Source organism: Varanus komodoensis, unplaced genomic scaffold (genome assembly GCF_004798865.1).
Source record: "Varanus komodoensis strain SLA01 unplaced genomic scaffold, ASM479886v1 scaffold50, whole genome shotgun sequence".
Lineage (NCBI taxonomy): Eukaryota > Metazoa > Chordata > Lepidosauria > Squamata > Varanidae > Varanus > Varanus komodoensis.
This window is the reverse complement of record NW_025336088.1, coordinates 160,489-167,758: the sequence shown is the minus strand read 5'-3', so window position 1 is coordinate 167,758 and position 7,270 is coordinate 160,489.

The window sequence follows — 7,270 nt, the reverse complement described above, 5'->3', positions numbered from 1 at the left end:
GCCATTTTTGAATGGCTGGCCTTCAGCCATAATCTACTAATGGATGAATATATGGATATTTGGGGTACCTTTGACAAAGTATTGCTAACAATTATTGCTAACAACGATACCATCTTCTGTTATATGCTAGCATACACAGTATTGGATCTCTTCCTTTTCTTACTGTTCAAATAATGCATTCTCTTCTTTTTTTTCTTTTCTTTCTTTTTCCGCTTTATGGTGTGCTTTGGTTGTTTTTGTATTGTGCAATAAGTAAGAAAGAAACAGAGACAAGTGGGTCCAATCAGAGATGGGCACATCAAGGGCATATCCCAGGGTAAACATGGCCCACAGACCTCCCCTGTTGCCCATCCCAGCATTAAGAACAGACTCTCCTGGCAGCTCTGTTCACCTTACAGAACACTGTGGTCCTGTTCACATGATCATAGTGGTTTGTTGCAGCATGCATGGGGGAATTTGCATAATTACTGTCAGCAGCACAGCTTCCTAAACTATGAGCTCTAGGTGGCTTCTTGCCTGCAGCAACAAGCCATCCTGATTAGGTTCACATGCAGCATTGTTCACAAGCCACCATGCCTTGTTAATGGCCTGCTGATTATGTGAATGCATGATTCAGGGCATAGGCTAAAACACAGCACAAACCTCTAGATGGTTTAGCCTACAATCCCCATTATCTGTCACCATTAGCTAGGCTGGTTACAGCTGATTGAAATTGGAGGGCAAAAAAAGGAGTTTTCTCCGAATCATCTTGCCCATCACAGCACATTCTGGGATTCATTCTGGTTCCTTGGTCCTCTTCTTGACTACGTTGGTGGTGGTGGTGAAGAGGACCTCCTCTTTCAGAAAAAATACAGCATCTAGTCAACTGAACAGGAACACTAGCAACTTAGAATCTAGGTTGTCCTCCCTAGTAAAAGCTCACTTATGATGCATCAAAACTGGTCAACAAAGCGATGCCATCATCTGCAGATGATCTCAGATGGACACTTAAACTCTTCAGCACTTACCTGCCGTTTACTCAATCTTGAGGTGAATCCTGGGGAATGGTGGAAGTTGTAGGACTTTTTTCCTGTCTAACCATGTATAGGTTTCTGTACTTACAAACCTGTAATACTGAGTTAATTCACTGTTTTACATGAGGTAGCTTTGAAGTAGATTTTTCAACTGGCTTTGGAAAGAAATCTAATTACATTTCTCCAAAGGAAACTCCCGGATTCTCCCTCAGCTTTAATAGATCTAATGTGGCTTTGAGCTCATCCAAAACCTCCTAAAATGCTTAAAGGAAAAGAAGCTAAGCACACACAAGCCCTGTTTCAGCAATTCAGGACAGCCCTGCATTCTGACTGCTCACAAGCTCTGCACCCACAAAAGTGTCGAGAGAACAACTGATATGGCCATGGAACAAAGTTTTAAATACCTTGAACCCAGACTCTCCCACAGCCTTCCGCAACTTTGTGCCTTCCAGGCACATTTGGACTGCAACACCCAGAGTTTCCAATCCATGGCCCTGCTGGATGGGAATTCTTGGAGTTATGGTCCAAATGCCTCTGAAGGCCACCAGGTTGGGGAAGGCAGCTGTGCCAGATTTGGAAAAAGCGCCTCACAGACAGCATATTAGAGATCTGGCAGAGCAAGAGGGATGGGGAGGCTCAACTCAGTTCAGTAAAACTTGTCCCCAGTTGTGGTTTCTGGACCACAACATTTGCGAAAGTTCAGAAGCACAAAGTGCTGCATCATTTCACCATTCACTTAGAGGAGCAGGAATTGGGGCTCCCCTTCAAACTCTTTGTCTTCCAAAAAGGTATCAAATGCCAGAATGGCGGCTCTGTGTGAAGCCCGAGCCGTGCCTGCATCAAAGGCAGCTGAACTGTCTGATGGCGAGAACGCTACTTACTGATGCTCAAGCTGGCAGTAGAAGGTTCAGATCACTAGGAAAAAGAAGCAGGCAGAAGAGGATGGCAGCTTGGAAGACGAAATGAATGGATTCAGTGTTCCCACCACAGAAGCACATGTTTTGGTTTCCCTTCTGACAGTGGCGTCTTAAGGGCCTTAGGCAAAATCCTGATGGCATCTTCTCGTTCTTTTGAGCTGAGCGGTTGCTCGGAAAGACCACTATAACCAATTTCTGTCATGTAACTAGCGTGATGCATTGTAAGACAGGTGGAAGGCTGAATGTCCAAGTTAAGATTCAATGCTGTATCCCCCAATATACACCCTGCCTACACTCCAGTGGGAGAGGCTGAACCACCACATTCTTATGGGAAGAATGTTTATGGTGTTAATACTAGTTCAATATGTTTATACTTATTGTTCTGACTTTGAGGGATTTTCAATTGACTGATGAATGGATTGATAAATCCACACAATAACCATTGTTCTCTAAGCAAATAACGTTCTCATCCAAGGACAGACATGGAATGATGAGCCAGGAGTGATGGTAGAATCAGAATGACCTTAAAGTATTCTGTATGTGTGTAAATGGGTTGGGTTCAGTCATGAAGAGTCTGACTAGAAAATTAATTTTAAAGTATCTGAAATCATTTGTGTAAATTTCTTGTGCTTAACAATAATTTTAAAAGGGCGTGATGTTCTGCTTGGGTACTTTGAGTGGCTGTCATTGGCTGTCAGTTGGACATCTTGAAAAGTAGTCTATGAGGGAAAAAAGCAGCGAGACTCAGTAGACATAAAGAGGCTTGTGAGTAGGGCAGGAGGTGAGGAAACAAGTTGGCGCGTTAATGGAGCGTTAATGGAGATACCCATGGGAGGGCCAAGGGGGAAATGGGGAATAACCCACAGTGAGACTGACAACCATGGGTTGTTTCAGGAGTAGCTCACCCCATGCAGCTTACTTGCAGGGTGGGTTCTTACGATGCACAAACCTGACCAGAGTCCTTCTGACCATAAGGGGCCATGACCAGACATTCTTCCATTGCAATAGATGTGCCACAGAAAGTCACTAAAATACTGGGGAACAGTTTTACATGAGCTATCCTCAAGAAAGTACTTGCCAGACATTGCCCTTTGATAAGGACTGCAATGGTCATTTAATATTTTTGAAAGGGTTCTTGGACCACAGAGAGATCACCCCAGGCTTTATTCATGCTTCTGTTACACAAAAAGCTGCAAAAATACTTCTCCTCAAGTTAAATAACCAAGACTACCAACAGAGTGAGGCGATTCCTTTGTTTATTGCAACAGACAGGGAAAGCCCGCTCTATCAGAATCTCTCCAAGGTATCAGAATCTCTCCAATGTGTCTCCAAAGTACAAACACACAAAGCAACTCCTTTTACCCCCCAACCCATCCGGCACAGTCCTCCTGTTTTCCCTCAATGGATAAGGTACTAGGAGATTACAGGTTTTCCATCTGCCTACTTCATATCTCCCATCTCATCCCACTACATACCTCTACGTACATCACATGTGCATTGTAATTAGCCCATTGTCTATTCAAGGTGTGTGAGTTAATATTAATTAACCTATTACGCCTGCGTGCTTATAACTAAAGTTCATTAGTTTGCTCCTCTCTAACTTCACCTTGCCCTATGACCTCCTATCTCATAAAACTACAGGGAGGATGAGATAGGAAGTAGCAAACTTTCTTTCAAGCCAATTATCTTTTTCTCCCCTCCACATTCCTTCGGACAGGCTTCATGGCTTGGCTGTTTGCCTCTCTGTTTCTCAATCACTGAGCTACTTCCTTCATAACCAAGCTCAAGATAAATTTGGGAGTACACTTTTCAAAACCTTAGATACCTTTGCTGCCAGTGAGATTTGAATGCTGTTATAAAAGAGAATTTAGGTAGGGGTCTCAAAAAGATAAATAAAATTTTATAATACTAGGCTCTGATTAATGCCTAGAGGAAAAAATATACAGCTGCAAGCATAGTGCGGTGGTGAGGGTGCTGGACTGGGGGAGATCCGGGTTGTAGTACCCACTTGGCCATGAAAGTCACTGGGTGACTTAGGGCCAGTCACTCACTCTCAGTCTAACCTACCTTACAGGGCTGTTGTAGTGAGGATAACATGGAGCTGAGTAAGGATATAAATGCAATATACTAATAGCAGCAGCCGTGGAATATACATTCTTCTACTCCAGACACCAACCATAATCACAAATTGTTTCTTAATATCTCAGTCCTTGCTCCCTACCATCCAAAAGAATTCCACCGCAATCTCAGTTCATGCCCCCGTAGGTCTGTTGTTTAGCTGAACCCCATGCCCCATATGCACCATCCTCTATTAGTCAACAGAAAGGATTAATGATCTTTCTACATTGAAAATTCCTGATCTGACCGGCCTCCAGCACCATTACGGGTCACCGTGAAGTTCGTATCATGGGGCTTGTTCATCAAGGTAAGTTCCTACCTGAAGAAGCATAAGTGACAGGCTGAATAGACCTAGTTATAGATGGTTTATCAAGTAAACTAAGCAGAAAGGCAGTGACAAAGTAGATATAATCTTCCTACTTAAAACCGTGGAATTACAGGCCCTTGATTATGATCGTACTCAAATGTCTGTGTATTTAGCAATAACAACTCCTGGTTGTTAGCTAATCCACCAAAAAAGAAATGCATTAGCCAGGCAGGAAAGGTAGAAATACAATAGGAAGCTATCAACATGGTTTTTCAAACCTTTGATTTTGAGCTTTGCAAATATGAGCATCCTACAATGGGTAATATTAATAGGACTGTTGGGAAATTGAGAAGGCGTACAAAGGAGGACAAGGCTTACCTGGACCAACAGGATCCAAGGTAAGCCTGTGAGATAGTGATCCATAAATATGACAAGAATCCTCGGTGGGTTCCTTCCCAGTCACTTGACCCATTAATCAGCGTGCAAAGCTGTTCTTGGCCGTATGACCAAGAACAAAACACTGATTACCTCCTATGTTCAGAAAGCTCAAACAGGCTTCATGCCTGGCAGGCAAATGACAATATTTATGTGTAGGTTATTCATCAAAACACTGGGACTAAACAGCTCTTCTCTTTCCTATCACCTGAGGTCTTTAAAGCCTTTGACTGCCTCAAATAGCCCTGCACTTGGGCTTCTTGGGAGACTGGGATATGAGGAGTGCTTCCTAGCAGGAAAGGGGAAGCTGTACCAATCATCTGAGGTGCTCATTCATATGAACACAATGGACCTTCTCCAGTAACATTGCACAGAGAAAGTAGCCAAGACTGCCTCCTGTTCCCTGTCTTGTTTGCTGTTGCCGTAGAACCACTGGTCCATATGATAAGAGCAGTTGCTAGGCTTAAAAGGATAGCAGAGCAAAGCAATACTTTTATTTGTTGACATGTTGTTGTTTCTATCAATTCCAGAAGAGGTGTTACCTGCACTAAAACAATTTGAACTCAGTTCTACTACTGGTCAAGACTTCAAATAAATTGTGATAAATTGATGCTATGACTATCTCCCAGAACACCCTAAGTACCCTTCAGAGAATGACCCAGGTAACTCTGCAGCACTCATGTATAAAAATTACAACATGGTGATTCAGAACATTAAACAGGCACTCTGGAAAGGAAAAAGCCTGAAATTATTGATTCTGGGAAGGATAACCTTTACTAAAATGATGTCCACATACAAGGATTTGGTTTTGTTCCAAATGATTCCCATGCTGCCCTCCGATACTCAACTGCAGAATGGGCAACACATGCTTGAGCTGTATATTAATGATGGCAGAAGGATGGGCAGGGGGCTGTGTATAGGCACCAAATAAAAGGGGTCTGTCCATCCCAACCTCAAATGATACCTAGCTGCATTTCAGGTCCGCTAATTTACAGGTAATCCCCGGGTTATGAGCATCCACATTATGAACTACCCATACTTATGAGCATGTGGACTACCATAAACCCTGTATGAATATCTCTTAGAACAGGGGTCCTCAAACTTTTTCACCAGGGGGCCAGTTGAAAGCTGCCAGTGCTGGGCGCAGGCCTGAAAGGTGGTGCCGGAGGTGCGCGTGGGCGCTGAGGTAGGGGTGCTGCACCCAAAGAGGCAAGGTGAGGTGAGGCGAGGCGCAGGTGGGGGCAGGCACGCATTGCAAGGTGGGCGCGCGAGGCAGTGGCTTGCCCGTTTGGAGATCGTTTTCTCCCAGCAAGCAAACCGCTGTGGCGGCGGGAGCGCGCGGCAGGTCCAAATGGGCATGGCGGGCCGGTAAATGGACATGGCAAGCCGGATCCAGTCCCCGGGCTGTAGTTTGAGGATCCATGTCTTAGAAAAAGTCATACATATCTTTAGGGAACTACACGAGGTGTTTGGCAACAGCTTTTCATTAGAGATATTCATGGCTTTTCTCTAGAGATAGAAATTCCCTAGAGAGAGTCACAGGTATCTCTTCGTTGCGTAACTATGCAATATATCTCTAGAGAACTATGTAATACATTTGGTGACATGTCATCAGTGACAACCTAGTTCCCTAGAGATACAATATTCATAGCATTTTGTTCTGGGTGTCAGCTTGAGCATGTCCAAGACAGTGCGTTTCGGGGCACATGTAGGGTGCGTCATTCCTATTTGGATTAGTGGTTACCCTTGTAAGCAGGCCCTCAGCTGCTACAAGGCCATTTAAAAGGAGAAAAAGGAAATGGCTATGCAAACAACTCTTCAAGACACTGACTCCGGTGGTCATCCCTACCTCCCCACAGCAGCACAATGAAACCCTGACTCTCCAGCACCATCAGTTAATGCTGGGTTTGATGTTACCTCAAGAATGTTCTAAATGGTTTTAGGAACTCTTTGCTTTTTTTACAATACTGTATACTTACACACATACTGTACATACAGATGTTCTCTCTCTTCAGTACCTCTAGTTGCTTTATTATTACTGCATTATTATCTGTGTTTAAGATGTTTTCATGAATTTCTTAAGTGTTTTATGTGCATAGAAAGGTAAAATATATACATACACTAAGACAAACATTTGGCTTACTTCAATAATTGAATAGAATAATTATTGTTATTGTTAGGAGGGAATAGATCTGCACAAGAAGCTAACTGTGAGGAGGTAGGGAAAAGCAGTAAAAATGAAAGTGAAACCTGTTGAGCAAAACTATGCATCTTTTTGTGCATAGCCTGAGGTTTATCACATTATTATTCTTTCCCTGGAGGAGAAAACCTATAATGGCAGTAGGCCATAAAAGAGATTCAGTTTGGGAATGTTTTAATGAAATTTCTCTACCTACAGGTAAGGCAGGCATGTGTGCAAATTGTTTAGAAAACCATGATTTACATCTAGTCTTACTGACTAGTGATTTAAATCAAATCCA